The 27048-nt window shown below is 44.3% G+C and overlaps 1 long non-coding RNA gene across 3 annotated transcripts in view; it reads left to right on the top strand.

Moving 5' to 3' along the window:
- Window positions 1-6538: 6538 nt before the first annotated feature.
- The window catches only part of LOC107054528, an 84980-nt gene continuing 64470 nt past the window's right edge, over window positions 6539-27048 (top strand). Inside the window, exon 1 of one of the 3 annotated variants that reach the window (XR_001468878.3) lies at window positions 6539-6696. This is a non-coding gene — a long non-coding RNA (uncharacterized LOC107054528). Of the gene's footprint in view, window positions 6697-7486; window positions 7925-27048 lie in introns of those variants that run through there. The other 2 variants (XR_006931399.1, XR_006931400.1) reach the window with 2 other exon arrangements.

The following is a 27048-nucleotide window of genomic DNA, read 5'->3' as shown; positions in this document are numbered from 1 at the left end:
TTGCACCTTTTATGAGTCAGTATATACTTAGCCAAATCACGATGGCTATTCAACTTTTTCATAACAAATGCAGCTTTTTTTTTTTTTTTCTTCAAGAAGAATTTCTGTAAAAGAGCCATTTCCCTTTATCAGTAAGGGATTAAGCCTTTGTAGGAACCCTTTGATTTCTTTGTTGTACTAAAGGTAAGGCACAGGCAGGGTTCTATTTTCATGGTTTGCTTGGTATTTCAGAGGTAGTGAATGGTGTTTAGATCAGCTGATAGGGAATCAAAAATCACAGCTGTAGTGGAAACGCTAAGTCCCAGCTTAAACCAGTGACTGAGCAGCTGGTGGGAAGGCAGGGCCAACCCAGGGGGGCTCAGGTGTATGCAGTGCTCCTGAGTGACTGGAAGGGATGGAGCCAGGATCCACCCATTCCCAGACCTCATTTAAGGGTTGGTAGTGGAGGTGAGGGGATCTTGCTGGAGATCCCTGTGTACCTGAGGCATCTAAGATCATCTGGTCTAATTGTCCATCTATCACCAAGTAGCGCTAATAACATTTTAAAGAATGGCAACAATTTCACAAAGAACTTCAAACTCTGAATCTGCAGAATCTGATTCAGATGAAAATTTCTGCAAAATTTCGAGTGAAACAAAAGTTTCTTGGAAGGTTTTTTGTTTTCAGAAATAAGATGCACCAGACAACACTATAATAGTAATTTAAAACCATGAATCATAGAGTGAGTTTGGTAAAGGATATTGAAATACTAATTTTTTTTTTTTTTTTTTAAATTGGAGAGTTATGCAGGAAATTGCCACATTTCCACAAAAACTTAACAGAAAATACCTTAAGGATCAGAACGGGTGCAATGCAATTCAGACAGTCATATTGAGACGATTATTGCACTCCATGTTGCAATGACCAACTGACATTTAATTACCTTGTGATTACTAAAGCATTTAATTGAGCTTCCTATTCTTTCCTTACTTGAACAAAGGAATCCTGGATACGATAACAAAGCCATTTCATCTCCTTATAGCAGTACTCTGTTTGCTTCTGGTATATATGGAAAGCCAAATTTGCTCAGTGTTCCTACGTGAGTTACAGAATAAATATTCACCAGGTTTTAAAAGCTAGTTCAGAAACTTCTGCTCCTTCCACCACCACTTGGTCTAATCATGCCGTACACTGACTTCATGGCACTGATTTCAGGAGTTGGTCCTCTTTCTGTTTGCATGGGAGAAGAGCGATGTTTATCTCTTGCTTGTGCTGGAGGACACACTTTCAGATTCAGCCTGTAGTGATCCTCGGCTCTTTCCAGGCTGAACAATGAAGCAATGGCACGCTCCCAATTCAGTGTCTTGGACCAACACCAGTGCCAGCCTTCACACCCACCCGCTGGAAAACGAGAAGCTCTCAAGGCTGCGCATCCTCGTGCATGGGAAGCCCTGAAGCTCAGCTCTTGCAGACTAACCTGCAGGCCATCCCCGCAGCAGTGTGATTGACACATTGCTAATAGAGGATTATAACTTGAAAATGAGGATAAGCACTGGGAGCAGATGAGTGTTTAAATAACAAAGAGCCTCTTTTTATGCAAATGTCCCAAGCAATAAAGAACAAAGAGAGAGGATCTCATCCCTCTCCTGCCCTCTGAGAGCCCGAGAAGTGGAAGCAAATTGCTCCTGCACACCAGCGGAGGGTTTTGTTCTCCCCGGCAGCTGGGGGGAACGATCCGGCTCCTTCCAGCCCTCTCTTTCCCTCTCTCCCCGCTCTTCTGTTGATCCAGCACTCGATTTATCCGTTCATTTGGTAATCTGGAAAGGTGCCCCTGCTTAAAGGCGCCTACCAGAATGGAAATAATGCTTTCTGGAACGGGTACGTTTACTGTCACAACGGGATTCTCTGCCTATAGCCGACGTGAGGATGCTGCCCCTGTAAGTGTTCTTGCTGTTCTGCACGTGTACGCTTGAAATGCCGCTGGAAGGGAGGGGGGAGGGCGGGGGGGAATCAATCAGAGTTGGAGTAAAATCCATAGGTGCAGAGCTTCAGTGCTGCATGTTCCCATGGGCATCCGAATCCCCCAGACACCTCTGCTAATATCAGCCCTAATTATTATCAGTAAATATTTTGCTGCCGGGAGCAGGTGAGCGTGACTCGAAGGAACTGGCATATATCCAAGGACTCTAAATGCAGTTACTGTGATACTAAGGTGGCATCGTGTGTTTTCTTACCGTTTCTCAACTTCGGTGACTGAGGCACAGAAAGGCCTATAATCAATCCATAAATCCACAGCCAACACTACCTCCCATGCATCCCACCTCTACCGCCACACACCAGGTGAGGGGATGATTCCAGTAGGTCCTTTTTGCCATAGGCGGTGTTGGTAACTTAGTCTTTTTTCCTCCTAATTCTTACAAAACATTTTCTGATTGCTAATTTGGACATTTTAGAGGTCCGTCTTTGTTTTTGCCTTTTAATCGTTGGTACTTCCAAATGTGATTCTGTTTCATTGTAATTTTGATATATAGGAAACCAACGTTTTAACCCAACCTGTTTTGCCCCAAATGTCCATCTTCAACAGAAGGGCTGTCTGTGGCTTGATATCACAACATGTCCATGTGAAAACAGAAGAGTGGAGGTTGAATGGATTGGAATGTGATGTCAGTGATCCAAAGTAACTATTATTAAAAACAACAATAATAATCCAAAGCGCAAACTCCAAAAAGATCCACTGTTCTTCATTAGAACTGGCACACGATCACCAAAACACAAAAATCTGTTTTGTGCAAATAGTTTTCCCAAAGCCAATCTGTTGAGATGGAAAGGTTGCTGAACTCTCACTGAGCAGATAGAAAAGGTAGCATGGGTGTTTTCTGCTCAACAGCCAGAAAGTATCATGCAAACCCACAGGTATGCACAAGTTCTGAAACGGAGCAAAAATGAACTCAAACTTTGAAACCTGTGTGTTTTTAACCTTGTTCTGCCATCCCCTCCCCATGCAAAGTGCTTTCATTGGATCTCATCCCTTTTGTTTTTGCAGCAATGAGCCTGGTAGGAAAACAGAATGGAAACCAATCTAATGTAGCGCTGGTAATTGTGCCCCATCTCCGTCCCTGTGCTGTTCTCAGCCTTGCAGTGTCTGACTGCCATCCAGAAGCATCTGGCACGTGTTTGTTCTCTTCTCCCCTCCTCAGGAGAAATCATTTTCAGCCAAATGATTTGTTCAGAATTTTTTAAGAATAAGCACGCAGCGATGCTGAATAGTTGCTAAAATGAGGCATGGCCACAGAAAATTCCTCCTAGAATAGAGGAAAATGAACGTTGTGAGGTTGACTGAGATGCGCAACTTTCTATTCAGTGACTTTTCTTTTTGAACTCTTTTATTGTTTCATGTCTTCCTTAGACTATTTTCATGGGCCTTAGCAATTTACTGCTAGCAGTCACAGGTGGACTTTTTAGAGTAACCCAAGTGCTGGGATTGACGAGGTGCAGATGTTAACATCTATTTATTTGGTTTAGCTCTTAACTGGCAGTTCCTGTTGCATGACTAGTTACTGAAGATGTGTTTTGCCAGTAGGATATGCTGGGTGCGAGGATTTGGAGGGTATTTCATAGAGTCACAGAATCATTAAGGTTGGAAAAGACCTCTGAGATCCCTGAGTCCAACCCCAGCCCACCCCCACCATTCCCACTGACCACTTCCATCAGTGCCACATCTCCACGGTTCTGGAACACCCCTCCACCTCTCTGGGCATTCTGTGCCACTGCATCACCGCTTCTCCAGAGAAGAAACTGTTCCTAACTGAAGTTGGTTTTGAATGGCCTTAGTACTGTTTACATTGTAAAAAGCAATCCTTTAACCAGAATTACAGGTGAATTACTCTTATCCTGTAGTTACTCAATATTCTTTGGCAGTGTTGCACTGAGGCCTGCTTCTGCTCTCGTTGAATAAAATTAATCTCTATGCAGAGGATATTGCTCCTTTTAAAAGAAAAGCCTATTCCACCTAGGGATTTTGATAGCATATTAAAAATAAAATAAAATAAAAATTATCATTCCTTTATATTTAAAAATAGGCAATATGTTTGAATGAAGATTTTTTTGATGTCACCTATGGAGACTTTCAGAGGGGCCAAGTCCCAAATAACCATATCTGCAAACTGTTCCCGAGTTATCTGGCAGCCCAAAGCCAACATGCAAATTGGAAGCAGAGGCCTTGTTTCTCCTGAAATGCCACATCCCCAGGGTGTTCCGGGGCAATGAACACACCTGTGCTGATTTTATTTTTATTTTTTTTTGTGCTACCACATCTAGAGCTTTGTCCCCAGCTGCTGCCAGCAACCCAGATGTCAGGAGGAGTCCTCTGCTCTCCCACAGGACTCCAGGCTGTGCTCAGAGCATGATCTCGCTGCTTCTGTGCTTACCCAGGGGGATAAGGGCTTTCCTGGCTCCTTTCTCTATGAACAAATAGGAGGGCAGCACACAGGCACCAGATGTGATGATGAGCATCTCTGTGCCTCAGCATCCCTCGCTGTACAATAGGGAATATATCTCCTTCGCTGCACTTCAGTGGACTCCCATTTGTGATTGTTCGCAAAGGCAGAAGCAGAAGAAATGGAATTTTTTTGGAGTATGTTTAATTAATCACTTGAAGATTTATTACTGCTCCAAGGGGGTTTCATCACTCTACACTCATTTTTTTTTTGTCCCTCGTCCCGATGACAACTTCATCTCCCCATCAGAAATACATATACAGGCACCTTAAGCACATCTTTTGAGGGCAAAAATTGAGAAAACTGTTTCTAACAAAATAAATGCTTTGATCTACTATTAGAAATATCAGTTGGGTTAATTCATATGACGAAAGTTCTTGTGGCTTGGATAGTGTGTGGGGTCATCCAATGGGGGGTGTTGGAACTAGACGATCTTTATTGTCCTTTCTAACCTGAGCCGTTCTTTGGGTCTATGAATCATCATTGCTTATTTGGTCTACAAAGAGATTGGGGGGATAATTTTTTACCAGCGTCTCAGTAAGTCTGTACGTAGCTGACCCTGTTAGCAATATGGATTCTCCAGAAAGATATCAGCTGGGCTGCCTGTCTTCCTTTAACAGGACAAACAATTACATTCAGTAACTCTAGGTGTAAAAATGTAACAATGAAGGATGTGAGCTCTCATATGTAGCCCTGTTGCTATTGCTGATCCACCACACCACATGCTGTGCCCAGCATTACTCTGGCTCCACGCACCATTCTGCCCTTGGGCTGGGCCAGCTCTCTCACAAGGAGCACTGCTTGGGGCTGCTGTGCTGCTTGAGTCGTTTGCTCGTGGTGTTGCTAAAATGAAGCCTCTGGTGCTTCCTTTGAGGACAACAAAAGGTTGGGATGAGTGGCATGAAGAGGTGGAACCAGCATCCTTGCTGTGGTTGGTTTCTTGGAGCTTTGCCCTAAGGCAGGCTGTGTTCCCTGCAGAGCTCACGGCTGTGTGCAGATTTCTGACTGCGGCTGTTTCTTTGTAAGGCCAAGTAGTTCCCATGCATGGGGTGATGTGCTTCTCTCCCTTTTGTTCTGCACCTTTTGCACATCCACACTGCTACCTCTGTTCCTCAACCAGATTTCCCAGCTGCTGGAAATAGAATAGAGAAGAAACCAAAATTGGGAGCTTAACCTCAAATGCCCTGACAATATGATACTTTCTGATTAAAGCTCTTACGGATGCTATGAAAAACAATCCATCTTTCTTCAGGCTATTGACTTTTGTATAAAGAGCAACACCGGGCAATGTCCTTCCTCCAGAAATCTCGGAGACAGTTTAAATGCTGCTCCATGGGAGGACGTTGTTCTCATCTAAACTTGGTGGTTTTCCGACTAATTTAAATCCCTCCTTATTCAGCTTCAGAGCTGTCATCTCTGCTGCTGAAAATAGAATTTTTCCATAGGTGGAAGTTTTTAAATGCTGGACTGGCAAGAGGCACATTTGTGCCAGACTTTTAAAAAATTCCGAGTCTTTTTAAAATTCCACTTTAAAAATTAATAGGAGTTAATTTCAAGATGGTGCTTCCATGCGAAATGCCTTTCAGACAAGTAGTTTCTGTTCTGCTGCTGTTCTTCCCCCTCCCTCTATATTACCCGCATAAACATGCATTGCAGTTCAGCGTGGCTGGATAACATGCAGTGATGAACACTGCTTTCAGGTTTCTGGGCAGGGTGCTGTGGCTATCCTAGCCAATTTGCTGCCACTTTTCAGCTGTTGCTCATGTTGTCATGCAGGTGACAACATCTGCTGGTGAGCTGAGGGAGGAGCCAAGGAAAAATAGTATGGTTTTATTAAGTTCTCTGAAAGGGTTAAGCTGTTAGCAACGCTCTTGTTTTCCTTCCTGATAAAGAAATCAAGAGGGGTTACTAATCTGCATGTGCTCAGCCACTCGTTTCATTGGGAACCTGGGCTAAAAATACAATAAAAGTACAACTTCAACTGCTCAGCTGAGACTCTGGCTTGTGCCTTTCTATCTAAAGTGTGGTTATTTAAACAGCCATGTCTTGCTCTTCCTTTCTAGGCCCTCCATCCTCTTCCTCTTCCTGATGTCATTGACCAGAGTTCCTCAAGTGCTCCTCTGCACTCTAGCAAGGCACGGAGTTTGACTTGTCTGCTGTCTCTGATTGCAGCTCTGCAACCCTTCTCCTGCCTATGAGATGCTTCCTCCAGCACCACCTGGTAAGTCTCCTTTCCACATTCAAATCCTTCTTAAAAACATACAATACCTGTGAAAAGTAGATGCAGAGATCCCAGGGAAATCCATGCTGGAAATGGTAAATCAGCATATATTCCCTTGCTTGTTATTACCATAAAGTTGAAGGGAAAAAAATAATTAAATCTTAAAACAAGTTGAGATGTGTTTTTGCTATGGACACATACGGAACAAAAGATGATCTTTGTTACCTAACAGATTCTGAAATGCTGTCTTTGTTTTGCTCTATTGATTTAGAGTGAGAGGAAGCTATATGTTAATTTTGTGTGTTAGGTGGGGATAAGAAATGGGAGAGACTGCCATTTGTTGGGCCTTTTCTTGTATTTCTTGCATTTCAGTGGTACTTCAGCTGGCTCTTCAGCCAGGTAATTGCCTTTGTGAAACTGGCCAAACCATATTTAGTTTGCAAACAGGTTGTTGCTTTTTTTTTTTTTTTTTTTTTTTTCATGCAAACATTCCAGCTTTCAGCTGCATGGTCTTAAGGTGAACTTCATCCTTCCTCCCATTTTGATGCCAAGCTTTGCTTGTTTTGTGGTGTTTGTTTTGAAGATAGGGAAGATTTTTAGTCATGTGAGTAGTGGGGTCTGATGGATGAGGGAAGGTGCTTGAGCCAGAGATGACTGTAATATTTGGAATACTGAAGAAATGGAAAGAGAAGTTAATGCTTCCTATGCATAAAATGTCATTATTATGAAGGCTTGAGACTTCTGTACACCAAATATGCTCTAGAGAGCCTGATTAAAGTGTAGTGGTGACATGACTCTGTTCATATGAAAGATTAAAGTGAATATGTGAACTGCTTGCAAATCACCTGGTTCCTCTCATGTGGCAAAGCAGCAGCGTGCACTGCCCTGATCCACATCTTGGTGGAGCCCTGGATGGTCAAAACTGATCAAAGCATTAATTCCCTCCCTTCCTTATGTCATCTTCATAGGGGCTATCTCAGATGGTCACCCAAGTCTGTGGTAACCGTTGAGTCACAGCCTGAACCACTGATTGAGCACCTGGGGAAAGGACCCGGTCAGCTCTGGGAGCACAGGTGAAGGCTATTCAGCTGTGGGAGCAGAAGGGGTGGAGCCTGGCTGCACCTCTCTTAGACCTCACTTAAGGGCTGACTGCCAGTGGGAAAGGATCTTTGGTTAGAGACCCCTCTTTTGTGGAGTTTTCATTGTGAGCCTTGATCTTCGGAGATGGGTGAGCACTTTTCCTTTGTAACACCGTTCCATTCACACTAGTCCCTTTGCTACTACACTCCCGTATCACCCTTCCACCATTCTGACCTTTCTGATTGTTACACCCAGCAAAGAGCGCATATGTGATCCCTATCAAAAGGCCACACGTAGGCTTTTCCCTGAATGCGGTTTCATCTTGTAGTGTTGAATGTACAAATATACAGAATTGCTGAGGTGAATGTTACATGTTTGTTGTTCAAGGTCAGTGTTTGGTTTCAGCATGTTTCCTGTTATGCGTGATGCTCAGTTACTAATGTGAATTGTCGGGATAGCTGCTGTTGAGCTCAAGTAGCTCTCATAACATCACAGAACTTCTATTAAATATGTCAAAATGGCAGCATTGAACAAGCCTCAGGGCCAGTGATTCCCCTTGGTCTGGGATGGGTGGCTGGAATGCAGATTTTGCCCTGCTCATTTCTGAGGATACAAGTGTTGTTTAAAAATGCTCAGCAACATCTGGAAATCTCTTATGCCCAGGTGGAGTGGGGAAGTTATTAACCTTGAGTGAACAGTTTGCTTTAAAAAAAAAATGAATCAAAGGAATGTGTTTTGATACAATACAAAATGCATGTCATATAACTGCTGCTCTATGCCTGCCAAATCCAAGAACTGCTCAAGCGCGGGGAAAGAGCAAAGAGAGAAAAACAATAAAAATTATCCAAGCCTAAAGGAAATATTAGGAAAGGAAATGAAAGATAGCCACCTGAGATGAGCATGCAACAAAGGTTTTTTTTTATCCCTTGCTGGTGTTGCATCTTTCCTTAGAAAGGGAATATACAGACAAAGGAAAGTTTGCATGAATAATATGGTCAGTTCGTAACCCTCGGCTTAGGGCCGAAGGTCCTCCTTAGAGAAAAATGCATTGTCTCCTTGCAAAAACAGGAATTCTCCTGTTCTATGGATCTTCTCTGCAGATCCGTTAGTGCGTTAGTGAAAGGATGTTGGCCTCCATTGGCAGCAACGGTTACAGGCATACGTGCACAAAGAGGTAGTGCACTTCTGAAGCGTCACAGTCAGGAGAAATTTATAACCAGTGGGGGAGACTAGAAGGAGTTTGGAAATGGTAGCTCCAGCTTTGTGCTTCTGAGGTGATGTTTGCAATGCAGCCAGCTTATTAAAAAAGTGAGGGTTTGTCCTTGTGCAGAAGTTATGGGGGTTTGAATGACAGCCAGGATGCCATCTGCTTGTGTCCAACTAAAGTCCAAAGTGCTTTGTAGAAGAGACGTTGTGCTCTCCCCACTCGAAGCTCCCATCAACTGTTCCAGCCAGGTGGGCATGGAAGAATTACACGAGATTAGCAGACTGCAGGCAACAAGCAGACAGCTAACCTTGTCTGCTTCGAAGCCAACAATATCTCTAAATTAATCTCTAAATTAAATTTACAAGATTGATTGCAGCTTTTCTGGTTGATGAAGACCAGAAAAGCTAGAGGAGAAGAGATGTGAGATAGCAATTGGACTAGACGAGTTTTCTCCCAATGTCAGTAGAATACACAGCTCAAACCACAGAGATGAAATTAGTACTGGGTCTGCAAACCAAATTGTTCTAAAACACTGAGGTGTTTAATGTGTTACAATTCAAATGCAATATCTCAGGACGGCAACTCATCTTTTATCTTGGAGGAGTCAGATGGAAAGTGCATTAGAAGTTGAAATTCGTCTTCACTGGGGGAACTGCACTGAGTCATGGTGATGTATGGGATCTGTGCAAAGAGAAGAGCAAACATATTCTCTTTATGATTTATCTGTTGTATAAGTTCTTCCACTTTCTCGTGTTTATTTTCTGTTGGCTGCAGCCAACTGCAGAGGGAGGTTTTCTTCGGGCTCCTTTGCAATGGGATTGTACTGCGGTGTCAGTGTGGAAGAGCTCTGTTAGAGATGTGGAAATGTGTTTGGAAAGCAAGGAGAAACTAATACGAAAGATAAAGACCAGTGGAAGCTGATCTTGGAGAAGATATGGCGGATTTGATGCATTCTATATATCAGATGCTTTGGTGTATAAAGTTGAAAGAAGGAATGGTTGGATTAAGCTCCTCAAGTATGTGAGTTCTTCACTGCCAGCTTTCAGGGCATCCTTAAAAGGACTTTGTACTAATCTAATTCCATGGAGAACTAACAGGGAATTTGGGTTACGCAAGACCAGGCTGCTGTCAGAACAGAGAGGGTCCAGGACCAGTCTTACATGGAAAGCTAATGCCATTTTCATGTTAATGCTAGGGTCAGAATAAGACCTAGCAAAGTTGACTAAGTCTAGTTTCCATAGGTGAAGAATTCACAGGATAAAGGAAAACCTGAACATACTTTTTCACTGGGCTGTACCACAGAAGGGGCAAAGGGCAAAGTGAATATCTTTTCTTGCAGTCTCTGGGCTCTGAATCATGTTGGTAATGCTTTTTTCCTTTTAAAACTGCTGAGTATTTGGTGCTCTCAAAGAATATTATCCTATCCTTCCTGATGTGTTTCCCTACACCATCAGTTCCCACTGATAGCCCACTGCAGAGCTAGCTGGCCCCCATCCAGTTATATGCCTCTGATTTTTCTTTGCTCATTCTCAAGTAGCACCTACACCTAAGCCAGGAATGAAACTGTACTTTCAAAAATTACCCCAGGTAATTTGCAAAGGAACTGATTAAAAATTTCTTGTTATCCCTGAGAAATCTGGGATCCTCTTAAGAAAGAGAAATACACTGTTTTCCTTTGTTAACCACTGGCATCTTCTTAGAAATTCTATCATATTTCATTTTTATTGTCTGTTACTAGAACAACCCAGGTGGCAGATTGAAGAATACTTGTCAAAAATGCACCATTGTTCTTTTATCAAGAATAAATGATATTTATTTCACAACCCAATCATTTTTTGAGGTAATTATAGACCTAGGCAAAGAGGATTCAGAGTTGATGCATTTTCTTCATTTATTGCATTAACGTTCATCATCTTTCCTTGTTTTTTTTCACTTCTTTTTCAGAAAAAGAAATCATAAAAACACCTTTTTCTTTTGATTTCTTTTTTTTGTGAGGGTTATGTTGGTTAACTGAAGTTGGCAAGGGGCCACAACAAGCAGTCTCTCTTGCAACTTGATGGTGGGGTGCTGCTCCAAGCAAACACTTCATTAAATTCACATTGATAAATGCTTGCCACCTTCTCAGGAGTTCTGTGATGATTCAGGTTGGGATTTTCCTCACCCAGCCTCATCTCTGAACACGTTTGAACTGGCTCCTGGATTCAGGTGCTTTCACAGATAGCCAACACTTATTGCCCTCTATCATGCCTTTCTCTTTTTACTTGGGAAGTCTGGACGATAAGCCCAGGTTACAGACTTCATTTTTAAATGCTTAAAATGAGATGATATGAATTCTATCTTCCAGTTCCTTCAAAGCTATTTACTTGATTTTTCTTCCTGGCTGCTTCTGGCAAGAGACTGCTTCAGATCAGCTTTCTCTGCAAGAAGAGATTCTCACTCAATTCCTCCAAGGCTTGACCTTTCTCCAGCTTTTCCGTTTATGCCACCTGCTTCCCACATTTGACACAACCCTAAGCAGTTGTGTTTTATTATTTCTTTTTTTACCATTCTTAGAGTTCTGTTTTACATCAGTCACCTCCGAGACTTCTCTCCCAGCAAATACATGCCATGTTTACCAGCACTTCCATGAGAGGTGTCAAGCTGCTAAAATCGATATTGTGTCACTTAAATGCCGTCCTCACTGCAACATCTTCAGGGCCAAAACTACTGCTTGTCCAAGGTGTAAGAGTGAGAGAGGAAGGATATAAGGCAGCTCTCTTCCATATTCAATATATTTGCCCCTTTATTTCTTCTCCTACCTACTTACCCTGAAATTCACTTTCCAGTGGTGAGGGTTGTATCTTTAGCTTGGGAATTGGAATACCGTGGAATGAATGGACAGAAAAGCAGAGCACAGTTGAGCATTACCTGAACAACACTGTGATAATGCGTGCTGCAATTTGTCCACCTTGGGGCTGGCTTTGAGTAATCACTTCCCCAGCACAGCACGGTTACATAAAATGGAGCTCCTTGATCACATTCCCATTTTACTGCTAGCTTAAATGTAATCCTGTGCCTTCACGTGCTCTCAGGGGCTTTTAGCTAAGGTGCACGTTGAGTCTTGGGACAATGGTGTAAGGAAAGCTTGTAAGAGTTAAAGAGTTTGTTTGTTTGTTTGTTTTTGGAGGAAAGGGACTGATGAAGATATTCACTGGGGGGGAAGGAGAAGCTGACTTGATAGCCTGAGCTTCCTCAGATGCATTGAAATAAGTGGGCCATTCCTCTGGTATGAGAGATGGGGTAGCTTCATCCTTTCACAGTCATAACCTGTTCTTGAGGCTGAGAGCCACGGTGCAGCCACCTCATTAGCTCTGCCTCTGTTGTGTGACTGCAACACAGAAATTGTAGGATGTGTCTGCCAGAGCTGGGTGAACATGTACTGGGAGGGGGGAAACATCCACAGCAAACCCCCAGAACACCACTGAGCTGGAAGAATGACTTTCAGGAAGCAGATGAAGGAATGATTTACCGTAAGGCAGGTTTGACCGTTGCCAAGGTCTTACTGAGCACCATCATTCCTTACAGCTGAGTCTGTGTAGCATTCAGAGTCTGGACATGAGGCTTTGATAGACAACTTCACATCTTGCTCCCCATTATCTAAGCCGTGGTGAGGGAGCTTCAGCCTTTGAAAAGGGAAAGCATGAGCATAAGGAATACACAGGTATAAATGTCTTGCAGTTTGCTAGTGTGGTGTGAGCTAGGTGGCTTGTGCCAAATAAAGGAAAGAATTTGCTTGCACTTTTTGTTCTCTTTATGGAGCTGATGCAGTTGTGAGGAGCCTGCTGGGCTCAACTCTGCTTTATCTTGTCAGCAATGGATCTGTACATAGACAAGTTCTGGTTAGTTCCCTGAAGAGAGGTAAAATACAGTAGTTTTTAATGGTGAATTCTTTAAATGGGAGGGATAGGGGGGCTTCCAAATCCCTTGGAAACGTTGCTTCAGAAGCTGATGTCTCTTACCCCTGACGTAGCCCACCAAACTCTGGCCCTGAAGCAGCTATATTAGTCTTCAGACCACCTCTTTTCACCCTGCAGAGAGTGAAGGACAAACGCACAGAATGGAGACCTCAGTTGGCTGAATCAATGGGGACATCTCTTCCCTACAGCAAACACCCACGGGGACCAGTTACTAATGTCTCATCTCAGCATCATGGTTACGGACGTACTGTTCTGTGGGGTGAAACTGCATTGGGTCCCACAGCTAAACTGCCAGTGTTCAGTGGAGCATGTGGACTTTCGGGCCTTTTACTGCTGTAGGTGGGAAGATGAACCTGATAATTTCTACCTCTGTGGGAGATTCAGTCTCAAGAGAGAGGCGTCCTTTGCTCTGTGTTATGAGGGTGACAGTGTACTTTGCACCATTAAAACTGCAAATTCATGGTAGGCAAAGTAAGCAGACACTCTATTTTTTGTTCAAAGGAAGGCTCTGAATCTGCCAAATACTTGTGAGGCCATAAAACTTGCAAAGGGTCTGGAACGGGGCTGATTTACAACTGCTTTGTGGACACAGTTTTCTCCGCTTACTGGTCCTAAGCTTTATTTGCTTTGGATGAATACCGCTGTGCATGTTTTGGTGTGACATTTACAATCTTCCTCATGCAAATTGGCCCAGCAGCAGCCTAGGGACAGCAGACCGTGAACTTATAAGGGTTGGCAGGGAGGTTGTGTGGCCGGGTCAGCACCACCAGGGTGTGATTTCTCCTCCTGCAAAGAGGGAACTGGATCGCTTGCTGTAGAAGGATGCTCTGGAGAACTGTCTGAGGCAGAATTATGCTCTTTTTGCTTCAGTTGCCCTTTATCTCAGCAAAATCAAATAGTTTGGAGTCATGCTGCCGAGTTTCAAGCCTTCAGGCATTTTTTTTGCTGAATGATGCTATTTGGTGTCCATGGCAAGGAGTTGGAATTAGATGATCTCTAAGGTGCCTTCCAATCCAAACTATTCTATGATTATTTATTTGTCTTTTTGACTGGTTTTAAGAAAAGCTCTAAGAATATGTTTAGTTCCTCCCTCCCTCTTTCCCAGGCTCTTTCACAAATGTAAAAATCAGCTGATAGAATTTTGTTAAAAGGAAGAAAAAAAAGAAAAGAACTCCAAATTGAGTACAGATTTGAATGTCAGCCTGGTAACAAAATATTTTGCAAAGAGTGAAAATGAGGTTCAATAATGGGAATAAGGTTTTTAAGGGTTACTATAGGGATGCTATCAAGTCCCCGTGACAATGTGGGGGGAAAAAGACATAGGAATGCTGATAAAATGGTACCAGGCAGTAGAGCCTGGTGGGTGGCTGTGATAGGGTAATGAGCAACAAACCTACCTTGCAGCTGTGTGGTGCAGCGTAAGGTGAGATACTGCAGTGGTCCAAAGAGAGCAGAGATGCTGCTTCTGCCAATATCTCAGAGCAGTGTAAACTATGCAGCAAGAACTGGCACAGCTTTCTTGTTTGGCTAGATATGGCACTGATTTATATTGGGAAGGCGTTTCATGCAGTGGGATGCTGTGGGGAGACAGTTGCTTGTGATTTACTCATTGTGCCAGACTTGCTTTGAGTCTTATTTAAAAACAAAAGCCTGTGTAGCCCCTTTTCTCTCCCTCCCCTCTCCTGTGCTGATCAGTGCTAAATGCTGTTTGCCACTGAGGACATTTAAACTAATTTTTCAGAAGTGCTGATGAAGCAGGACACGCTTTTACTGCCATCAGAACATCTCTCAAGCTTGCTTCCTTGATTGTGTTTGTAAAACACTGACCTTAATGAGTTCAAACCCCAAGGAATGGACGGTGCAGACAGTAGTCCCTGAGGGGCAGCCCATCTGCCTGTGCCTCTTGCAGGCCAAAATGACTTCATTACAAAGCAGTGTTCAGCTGAGTGCAGAGAAGGCAGGGAAGCTCAGCCTTCCTGCATCTACTGCTTTGTTCTTGCCCCATTTGATCCCATGGTGTCTGCCAAGGTAATTGGCACGCAGGTTGTGTTCCTCCTGCTGGGAGGCTCTTTCATTACACAGCATGTTTCCAGCGAGCAGGGAAACATGGACTTTGCATGTCAGCACATTTATGTGCTGGTGTAGGGCAGGGCTGGCTGCCTGCCTCCTGATGGAGGGTGCATGGAGCTGGTGACAAATATTACATAGCAAAGGAAGGATGGGGGGCAGGGAAAGAATGCAAGGAAACTGCTCTTTGGAAAGGACATTTTTACCTGCATTGGAGGCTTTTCCCTCTCTGTCCCTCTCTCCTCCACTTCGACTGCCTGTTACCATCGCAGTCCTGCCATTGTGCCTAACTAATGGTCTGAAACCTTTTCTGAAGCAGAGACATCTCTGTCCAGGATGCTGTGTGACTCTCTTCCCTCTTTTGTGCCGCATGCAGTAAGTTGCCAAACCTCTACACCTCACAGCAACAGCCATCAATGTGAGAGCGCTGTGTGACTGACCCCTGGCCTTTGTCAGGTGGAGAGGGAGCAGTGGGTGGCTCAGCTGAAGTTTCTCCCTCCTCCCCAGAGCACAACTCCTTCCAGTTCTATTTGGCCAAGGAAGCATGGGATCGATATTTTTGACTTGTCAGTATTCTGATCCAGCTCCTTTTTTTTTATCCTGCTCACTCTTATTGCTCTCTCTGCTGCACCTGTTTTATTTTTGATGCTCTTGGTTTCCATCTCAGCTCCTTTGTGGTGTAACCTTTCCCCATCTTTAAGTTCATGGCCCTTGTTCTGTGTGTTTGATACATCTTTAAGGAGCTGTGCAGTTTCTTTTCCCTCCTCGGTCCCTCCAGAACTGATATCGCTTGGTCAGATCACTTTTTTTTGTCCTATGGACTCCAGCTCCACTTCTCCATCCTTTTGTTGTAGTTAAGGTCCCTTAGTCCCAGAACTATCTTGCTGCATCCCTGTCACATCATCTGTGTGTCTTCATAAAGATCCTTTGTTCAACTGCTGTTAGCAGCTGAAGGTGGTTTCAAACATGCTGGAGTGTTTCTGCCTGTCTGTTGTTGCTGACACTTTGCTGGTGAATTCTGGATATCTGAACAAGGGGAATGCGGACGTTCTCATCCCTATCTCTGGTCCCAGGGAACTGGTTTTATAAGAGGTGGATGTGGGAATTATGTACTGAATTAAACACAAACACCATGACCATGGACCTCTCCACTGCTTGCAACAGAAGGGAGCTCTGAAGGTCTTCCAGGCTACCCTCCTAGATCAGAGCAGGGCCAAGGCCACATCAGGGCTGTGTCCATTTGGATTTTCAATATCTCCAAGGAAAGGGACTCCACAAACTCTTGGGCAACCTGTTGTAGCGTTCAGTTAATCTTACAGCATGAAAAAAATAATAACCTTGTGTTTGGATGGATTTCCCTGTGTTTCAGTTTGAGCCCTCTGCCTCTTGTCCTGACTCTGAGCACTACAGAGATGAGTTTTGCTCTCTCTCCTTTACTTGTCCCATGAGGTTTTTATGCACATTGATGAGTGCATTTCTGTCCTCTAGGCTAAACAATCACATCTCTCTCAGCCTCTCCTCATACACCAATACCTTAATAACCATCATACCCCTTTATTGGGGTTGTTCTGGTGCGCCCATGTCTCTCCTGTCCCAGGGAGCCCAGAACCAGCTGAGCACTTTGGATGTGTCTCACCAGTGCTGAAGCAGACGGGAAGGATCACCCATCCCTCCTGCAGCCCAGGATGCTGTTGGCCCACTCTGCCATAGGGACGCATTGCTGGCTCATGTCCAACTTGTCTAAGAAGTCAGTGGCGTGCCCTGAGTGTTTCAGCATTTTTCCATTTAATTTGTATCATTAGTGTTTCATCTGGCTGCTGGAATAGCTGCGGAGCCATCTCTGTTTGTGTTAGATTGTTCCAGTTTACACTGAGTATTATCAGATTGAAATTTGATGTGAAATGGGCAAAAGCTGATTGAAGGGCCAAGGCAATTCTCTCCCTCATCATCTTCCAGAATTGGCACTGCTGTTGTAAGCTCAAAAACACCTGTGAATGAAAGAATGTTCTTAAATTGTTGGATGACTTCCAGCATCTATCTGTGGGGAGGATAATCTTTCTGTGAAGAAGAGATGGAAGCCTGTGTGTGTACAAGAATGACATTAAACTGAGCCACCCTTCTACTCACATTTGTTAATAATCTATTGCATATGTTTTGGAGACTTGAAGGCCCAGTGTGAATTTCTACTCGGGTAAAGGAGCCTCTCACAATATGGTTTGTGGGCCTTAGAGACAAGCAAATCTTGCTCAAATATTTTGAATCATTGATGGATATTTCTGCCCAGCTTTAATTGTTCCAGCCTTGTTTTTACCCTAGTGACTGCTGCTTGTGCCAGCAGGGTGAGATTGTGGCATGTCCCTATCAGACCAAAATGCCTCAGCACAGCTCGCAGCCTCCTGGGCTTGTCTGGGAGCAAGGTTGGTGCTCTCACAGTGAGAGGATCATAGGACAGCTTGCCTCTGAAGCAGCAGAAAGGGCTTCCCAAGCTCCTTCAGAGACCTGTCTGTTCACTCGCTGTGGGTATAGGCAGTTTCCATAAGCAACATTTCAGAACTGCAGTCTCTTCGGCAATCCCCTCTCTCTCCTGTCATCATTGATAACTGACTGAGCAGCAGATGTGGAAACAACTCCCTAACCTTTCTCCTGCCCGTGGCAGTCCTCAGGCACTCCCATGTCCCCCTTCCTCCCACATCACCAAAAAAAGCCTATTTTGTGCTCGAATAAGAAAAAAAATCCCACCCAGTGACATAAAAGTTGCTTTGCTGTGGAGGGTCAGCAGTAGGTGGATTACACCCTGGAAATCCCTCGGCAGTTCTTAGAAAATAGGATTTAAATCTTTGTATAAAGGCAACTTTTATTAAGCAAACTGCTATCCAGTTGGCTCCCCGGAGTGCTGAGCTAGGTGAATTTAGGAAGCTCTTAGCTGGGAAATTGGAGGGACACGGTTATCTGTCACAGACTAAAAACCCTGCCTGCGTCCCCAGGGATGATGCTTTGATACAGATGCAGGAAATAATACTTGTGTAGTCAAAGCAGCGAAGAGAGCGTCTTCCAAGTGGCAATATTTCCATTTAAAATCAAAAGAAAAGTCCCCAAGTCTCTTGGATGATCAGTGAGGAGTTTTTGATGCCTTTAAACACAGAAGCTTTCTGTACATACCTGTATGATGGTTTTATATGTGCTGATTGCTTTCCACACAGCTGGCAGTAGCATTTTACAGTCTGGTTTGAGAACAAAATGGGCAACAGCCTTGTTTCTGAGAGCAACGCTAAAGGAAGGCACGTCCAATGCATTGGGGAGCACAGAACAAGTGTCTGTGAATGGATGAGTGCACAGAGCTGCTTGGGAAGACCCTGTGAACGTGGCCTTTGGACTTAAGTCTGGGCTGGCTGTGCTCCTAGGGGCGTAAGGAGCCCGAAGGTTGCTGTCTTTTCTGCCAGCTGTCGATAGCTTCTGGCCTCTCTGGAGACCTGATGCCCCTGGGGTATGGCACGCTTGGCCCTGTTTGCATGATGTTAAATACATGGATTATGGCACTGGGAGCTGCTGTGTTGGTGTAAATCTAATCAGAGATCCTCTTTGATGGTTGTGTTTCTCTAGTGGAGCTGGGCACTGTTTGCAAAGCCAGGTGAACTGGCCCTGGGAAGATGCAATGTCATTATTACTGGCAGAAGAGAACTGAGGCTTCTCCAGAACTGGATCCCAAGTACAGGTGAAAGATATTTGAGATAGGCAGATGAGTCCTGGCTGCAGGAATAAAGTAGTTCTTTGTTCCTAACTGAACTTGATTTCTTCCTGTGTGATTTTTGGGTCTCCTTGGCCTTGTTCAGAGGGAAGGACACTGTGGAGAGACCAGAGCCCACTGATGGGCATAATTCACTGCATGGCTGCAGGGACTCCAGGACAACACTGAGGCCTCAGCAGTGCTGCAGTCACCTCCTTTCTGTTATGCAATGGAAACAGACAGGGGCCATGTGGGTCGTGAGTGTGTCTCTGGGCTGCAGAGGAGGTATGCTCTGGGTGGTTCCCCGAGAGGCTTGACCTTGAATCATGTAGCTGGGAAGGACCTGCTTGACCTCTGACTTGGAGTCTGGAGCCAGTTGGGCAGACAAGCTTGGTTCTGGGAGCTGGGAAATGCCCTTCGTTCACTCAACTCAGAGACAGTCAGGGGTGCCCTCTCTCCTTGCATCCACACACAGGCAAGGCTCAGTGGGTCTGCGTGGGACTCAGCCTGTATTGCTTTCCCTGCTGGCCCCCCAACGCGCCCTCACAGCCATCAAAGCTTGCAGGCAATAACTGCATGTTAGCACCTCCAGTAGAGGCTGAATATCGTCCTTAGTGTTGAAAGAAGATGGGTAGCAGGTGATTTTTGAGTTAATGAGACCTTCAGATGCAAGCTTTCTGAGAAAAGATAATATACTCCCTTCTTTCTTTCCCTTCCATGTCTCCCAGCGCTCCCTTATTCCTATTTCAGGTGCTTCTGCTTCTGGAACAGCATTTATCATTTCTCCATCTTTGACGGCAGAGTTTTTTCCTCCCCTGCTCTCTCATTTTATCTTGCCCAAGGGGTCTGTGCTACCTTTTATTAGCTGACACTTCACTTCTGTAGATGGAAATGACACTAATGGAATGTGGCTGAGGCTTTATTACAGAAATGCTGTTTGCCCTGCACAAACAAACCTCCAAATAATCCCACAGGAAAGGAGTACACCTTGAATGCAGGTGTGAGAGCTGCAGACAAAACAAAAAAAGACAGGAGGCAAGAAGATGAGGTGCTGATGAGGTACAGGTCTCTATCTGGCTGTCCCTCCTGCCATTGCCACGGCTTCTTGCCTAAAAGCTACGCCAGTGAAGTAGCTATGAAGGATGGTGGGTGCTATTCTGGAAGCTTTGGGGTTGCTTCTGCCAGTAACCATAGAACTTTCAAGATGAAGGCATGTTTCACCAAACCTGCCTTTGTCAAACAAGGAGACAAAGCAGTGGCCTTTTGCTCTTCCTGAGTATGAAAAACCCATGTGTGACTTACTGGGAGGAAAGCACTGCTGTGTCCCTTCTCTTCCCAATGTTAACAAGATTGTGGTGTCCCTCCGCACGATGAGAAGGAAAAATGATTGCAATTGCAAAGAACCCCTGGGTATCGTTCTTGAATCTTACCTCCTGGCTGAGTTCAACTCTAAGCCCAAGGACATAATGATAACCAAATTATGGCAGAGATAAAATGCTCAGAGAGCCAGAAATCAAGCATCTGGTAAGGGAGGATGGCAGCTGGCTGGGAAGAATCGGGGTATGAGGGAGGTGACATTCACTGAGCAGCAGCCTCTGTGGCTGTTTTTCCATGTTATTGATGCTTGCTTTTCCCTCCCTGTTTTATTTTCATGGTGTGTCTGTTACATCTATGGCTCATTAGGCAACAAGATGCTAATGCTGTCTGTAAGGCTGCAGGATAGACGCCCTCCCCCTCCTCTGTTCTTCTGTGCTTTAAAAACTATATATATTAGCTTTGTTTTGATTCCATGCCATCATCTTCCACAGTCTCCCTTCATTCATAGTGTGGCACAAATGAGAATCAATTCAGGAGTTGGAAGCTTTTTGCTCTTTCCCCATTGTGTAAGGAGTTTTTCCTACATCTTTAAACAATTAACCCTGTTTTAACAAAAAATGAGTTACATATGTTAAGAGAGATGGGGGATCATGTTAGCAGCAGTAGCCTGTGTGCTGGCCAGTTTCAATGGGGATGCTCTAGATGAGTGACAAGAGTTATTTAATCCAATGAATTAAAGTACTGTAGATGCCATGGAAGCAGAAACTTTTAGGCCTGTCCACAGGAAACAAACAAACAAGAACAACCCAAAAGGTAATGTGGGCAGTCTGCAGTTGGTGCTCACTGTTCTCTTGTTGACTCCTCGAATGATTGACTTTTGATGCAGAAAGTTTTGTTAGAAATATTTTTTGGGCTGACTCATCATGAGAGCCACCAGATCAAATGGTTATGCGAGAGACCATCAAGCTATGCTTCACCTTCCCCAAAAGTTCCTTCTTGTTGGCAGAGAGGCACAGAAATTGTTTGAAGTTTTCAAATCCTTACAGCTGAGAAGTAACAAAGTTCTGTACAGGAGCACAAGTCAAATGATTCCCTTGCTTTGAAAAAGAAAATGGGTGGGAGGTATGACAGTAGTCTTCAAACTCATGAACAGAAGTTGCAGCAAGGAGGGTAGGTACCATCCCTCATTTCTGCTAGGTATGGGACAATTAGAAATGAACTGAAATGGAAGGAAGCAAGAAACACAGTAGTTAGCAGGAAAACTTGTACTGTGGGACCAGCTCAGAGCTCAGCATCCAGCAGTGTTGTGCCATCATCTCTGCAAATCTTTAAGGTCAGTTTAAAGAACCATCTGTCTCAGCGTTTTGTCTTGCAGCAGTGTAGTCTTTGTCTAAAGCAGTCTTTCTGGCTCCAGTCCACGTGATGCCAGCCTCCCCAAAACTAACTTATTTTGGAGGTAATCCACTGCCAAATGTCTTCATCTGTCAGTGACCTCAATCCTTCGCAATGCAGCTACCATCCAACAGAGGAATTACCTGTAGGTACATGTGTGCAGTCACCCACGCGCATCCAAAATTTATGTGCCTTTGATCGTAGATGAGAATTTTATTTATTGCACAACCTTTCTTTCTTCCTTCACCAAAGCACTTAAGGGTGTTGTACATCATCATAATAAAACACATTCCATTAAAATACTGCCTCTCCAGAAAACCAGGTGGGGAAAGTGCAGACAAGGTAAGAAAACAAAGGGGAAAAGGAGAAAATGGACAGTTCTATACAGTTTTCATTTTTTCCTTCTCTTTGTTTTCCTTTTTTTTCCATTTTCTTTTTCTTTTTTCTTTTTTTAATCTTTCATGGATAAAGATCTTTCACATTCTGTTCTTGGAGCCATTCTTGTTAATCTTCTGTAGCGCACCTCCTTAGAGCATTATGTCTTTGTGCTTCTTGCTTACTCTCCAAAACCAACAGGCATCTAAGTCTCATCTCCTCTCTTTTCCAGACACGTTTCTCCCCAAAGCCTAGCACTGTCCTCTTGGTTATTTTTGGTGGCCAAAGCTTGGCTGCCCTGTGGCAGGGCTGTGTATCTATGGCTGGGCTGTACCCACAGCACTAGGCAATGCTTGTTCATTGTGCGGTCATGAAGAGACATAAGGGAATGTGCTGACCTTGTTATAATTAATTGATAGTAGGGTAATGGTTCTGTGTGACGCATTAGATACAGAAAAGGGATCCAGCACTTCTACATTTAAGGTAATTGAAATTCTGAGACATTTATTATTTTGGGCACTGTACAGTAACTTGGATATTTAAACGCTAATTTAATTCAGACGTTTACAGGAAGAAAACAAGAGGCTGAAGAACAAGGGAGGCTCAAGCAGGCTATTGAGTGGTCAGCTCAAGGAAGAGCCTTGCTATTATATGCTGACCCTTGTCTGAAGGTGAGGGAGAGACCTGGGGATTTAGTGCTGAATCAGTAAACCATAGGCCTGTCTTAAGCATTGGTATGAGCTGGCCAAAAGCTCCTCAGGCTGCAAATGTTCTTGCAGAACATTTCCTGAGGCTCATTTGAGCTTGCAGCTACGTTTTGGCTGCCTCTGTCACAATGCTAAGGGCAATCCCTGGTGTGGCTGCCGCATCCCATGTGCTGAAAGCACAGCTCGGCAAACTCTCCCATAGCATCTCGGCACCTTGCAGGGCGAGGTGAGCAAAGCAATTTTCTGTGAGAATAGCTTTACCAGTTGAGTGCTCTGGATGGTAACAACCTGTCATTACAGGCCTCACCTGTTATTTGTCTATATAGCAGCTTGCACAATTAAGGGGATAGGTATGTAATAACCAACCAGCTAAGTAAAGGGATCAGAAACCGGGATAATAAAATCCATTTCCCTCAGCTGCTCTGGTACAGCAGTGCCCCAGCAGGAGCATTTGCTACACATGCACAAAAAGGAACCACATTAATTTTCACCCTATTATTTTCAAACAAGCGGAAAAACAGCTACTTGCTTCAGCCGTCTCCTCCCACTCGTGTGAGGAAAAATAAATCCAGAGGAAATAGAAGAAAGAGCTAAAAACCTTGAAAGCCCTGTAGATGTCTCAGCAGTCTGTTTCGTTCCCTTCTCTAAGCTTTAAGTGGCCTTCCAGTAACAAATATCAGAACTATCAGAGCTTCTTGCAGCATATGGCAGCTGCTTAGTTTTGATGTTTTGATGATGACTTTTATGTCCCCATATGGAAGAGATCCACAGGCTTGAAGGGAGAGTGAGCTCTTTGCCGTTGAGCTGTGGAACCCACTCATAGATGATAATGAGGAGCATATTATTTATATATAGCCTCAGGAAATATTTTTTTAGATTGGTTTCAGTAATGCTATGGAGTCTTCGGCTGGAATTTTGGAGGTATCTTTATGCGGCGTCATGTTCTTTTGGGTCTAGAGGATTATAAGGACATGCTGGTTGTGCCTCTGTTCTACTCCATGGGGATGGCCTGTAGCAGGCCAGTGAAATGAAGATGTAAGAAGGGAGGAAAAAATAAAGATCTACAGAATAGAGAACATAGAGACGTTTACCCCTGACCTTCACAGTTTGCTAGGTACGTTGTGACTCCTGGTGAGAATGAGTGTGAGTTTGCTTGGATGGAAGAAAAGTTGACTGATTTACCAAGAGGGCAGAATTCAAGTTTCTAACTCGAGGAACTGCCTGCATCAGGAGCCTAGGCTTCAGGCATACTTGTATTGATCTCAAGAGGTGTCTTTCTCCATTAGCTATAGGGGGAAGAAAAGTCTTTTGCTTATAACCCCTGAATGCACAGAGCAGCTCTACCAAAGTTTTATTCTTTAACTTTTGTTTCTATCTCTTTTTATTTCCTTCGATCCTTTAAAGTATAATCAAGGGACTGCTTGATTCTCCTCCGGCTGGCATGTTTCATTTCTAATTAGAGAGTCTTCTGTTTTCAGCTGCCACAGAGCAGATTAAAAATCTCAGCCTTGAAATGAAAGTGGTGGTAAAGGCGGTGGTGTGCTGTCAGATGTGTGCTCACTGCCTTTCAGGGCTGGCTGGGAACATCAGAGGGAAAACAACCTAAGTAGCAGTGTTGTGGTGCCCTTGGTAGGCTGTGCAGGACAGAGCCTTGGCCAGAGCCGTTGGCACAGAGGGGCGTCAAAACAAGTTTTGCTACATCGCTTCCTTCCCACTTCATTCACATTTTCTAAGTGGGACTCCCACATACTTCCTACAGGTGAGATGTTCTGGTATTTCACGGTTAGTTTTGCCTTAGAATGAGACTGACAGTCATTTTTACTCTGATAGCATGCCACTGTAGCCTCTATTAAATTGGTGTTATCATTCCAAAGCTGCAGTTCTGCTTTCTCTACGCTGATAAAAATCCTCGCTGAAGTCAGTGCATGCACCTCAAATTTTTCAGGCACTTATTAAGCATTTTCTGTCAATAATATTTACTGGTTTATAAAATGCAGCAAAGAGTACCATTTCCTTTTAGTCATAATCTGCCTCTCCCAAGCCACAAGATAAGAAGTCAAGGACGAAGAGACAGATAGTCTGAAGCCTGGCTCCATCAGCGCATCTGTACGAAGTGTTCTCGCGCCTGCCCGGGAATGACAGTCCAATTTCACGAATCCAAAGTCTGACACCTCCCACCGGTGTCACACTGCTTGTTGTTTCTCTCCTTTTGATTTCTCTTTGAAAATCTCAGTTCATTTCATGGTCAGATAACCCCCTCCTCGATCCCCACTGTTCATCAGAGCCCTTCACAACCTGGCGCTGGATGAAAGGACTGTATAGCTAATTTATGGGAAATCAGTAATTGAATCTTGGCTGCTCTCGTAAATCATATCACCCGGCTATCAAACAGCTGTGAGCAGAGTAACGTATTCCAAAACCTACATAATTGATGACTTCTTTGCAATAGTCCAGCACACACGACTGGTGATTTTACTTAGGCTTATTTCTTCCTCCCAACAATGTTTTGAAGTTTCCTTCAATGAGGAAAGCTCAGCTCTCTGATATCTGAGTGGCCAAAGCCATTAAAGAGAAGATGCTGATAAAAGGAGAATATAATCCAAATTGATGGGCAAACTGAAGAATCCATCTTGCTTTTTCTTAAAGGGATTGGGAGTGATAAAAGCACCTGAGGAGGGAAGCTGTATCTCTGTGGCTAGGCTGTGTTTATGGACTGGAGAAGTGCTGATGGAAATGGGGCTGCTGTGAACAGAGCAAGTTACATATGGGCTCCTGCCAGTAGCACGCACACCTCATGTGCACCTCAGGGCTCTTGATGAGGCATTATCTGAGCAAAGCCTGAAAGTGCATGCTCACCAGCTGTGGGCTGAGGCCAAGTGCTAACGGGGTGCTTGAATATATTCTATCTAGGGCCAGATGTGTGTTTAAACACCAGCATCTGCAGAGGCAGCCTGTGCGTGTTTGCTGCATCCCTCTCCATCCCAGACACTGCGGGAGCTCTGGTGAGGCCAGGACCTGAATGTCCTGTGCTGAGCAGATGTACACATCTGGCAGTATTCCCTTGGATGCGATCCTTTAGGAAGTAACTGCTGAATCTATCTGCAGTGGGTTTGGGGTTCACCCTGCAGCTTTGATGGCCCCACACTGCCAGGCAAATGGCTGCTATGGCACGAGCTTTGCTGCTGCTTCTTTGCAAGGGAGAAAAGAGCTCTGATACAGTGCTCTATGGCTGAGCGTGTAATGGTGTCTGCACCTAAAATCCTGCAGGCTGCCTTGAGCACTGGAGTTGCTGCGGAAAGCAATGCTCTGTTGTGGCAGAAAAGAGGTTCTATAAGCCAGGACCAAAGCACAGCCTCAGTGACGTGTGACTTTTCCTATCCCTTTAACAAAGGTGCTTGCTGAGACACGGTGAAAACATATGGCAGATTTATAGGATCCAGAGAGACGTGCTAATGCAGTGCTTGGTGTACGCTGCTGTTAACTGGATGTTTGCTTTAGTCTGTAGTAATGCGGCTTAGACACAGTGAAGCCTGCGTACATTTCTTCCTGAGGGAAAAGTGATTTTTGCATTTTGGTCATCCCAGTTTGCAATCTACAGGCTCCTCAGCACTGGAAATCTGAGGTCTGTTTATCTTGAGAGGGTCCTTTCAGGGTGTTCCTATGTTCATGTTTTAGCTTAGCTCAGAGTTGTGCTTTGGAGGGACTTCTTGTTGGTCCCCTCCTATGTGCTTTGTTTAGCACTGTGGAGGGGTCAGCGAGGGAGGGGGGAAGTAATGACATTCCACTGTTAGGAATTAGGAGACTTTATTCCAGTGAAACGTGGCTTTGTCCCAGTCAGAGCTGCAACCTTTGATAAAGATCAGTTTAAAGAATCAAAAAAAAAAAGAAACATTGGCTGATAGTTTTATGAAGCATTAAACAAAAGCAGCTCCCAACCCAAAGAGTCTGACGTAGCCATAATTAAGCCCCAAATCACATGGGATTCCCCTCTGTGCTGTGAGCTCTTGGACCAGGATGCAGCTGCAGCATCTCAGCTCTGCACCTCTGCCACAGCCTGTTCCACCAGCTCACATACGTGTCCTTGCTCTTTAGTATCTGCCCATTCTTCATGTGGATTCTCAGTTCATTGGCACTGTCTTCATAGAACAGAAAGTGAAAATCAGAAAGATGCTCTGAGGTTTGAGGCTCTGTCCCAATGTTTGTTAAACTGAAGTGATTTTGCAAAAATTTTTTTCGCCTGAGTCTAAAACAAGAAAAGTCCCCAAGAGGGAAAAAGACTTTCAAATTCTGCCACCACTGTAGAGTTTATATGCTCGGAATGTTAAATTTTGGTTTTAGCACTTGCTTTCATTGCAGTGAAGTCGTACGGAGACTTTGTTCCTCACAGCCATTGGGAAGCATAGGTTTCATCACCCTTGTGAGTGCCACTGCAGAGCTGTCCTCATTTGGGACTCTCTACTTCAGGAGAAACTGGCACAAGTTTGCTGCCCTCCACTCCCCAGGGAGCAGCCCCATGGCCTGCCTTCA

This window comes from Gallus gallus, chromosome 13, assembly GCF_016699485.2.
Source record: "Gallus gallus isolate bGalGal1 chromosome 13, bGalGal1.mat.broiler.GRCg7b, whole genome shotgun sequence".
NCBI lineage: Eukaryota > Metazoa > Chordata > Aves > Galliformes > Phasianidae > Gallus > Gallus gallus.
Note: the sequence above shows the minus strand (reverse complement) of the source record. Positions and strands in the feature narration are given on the sequence as shown.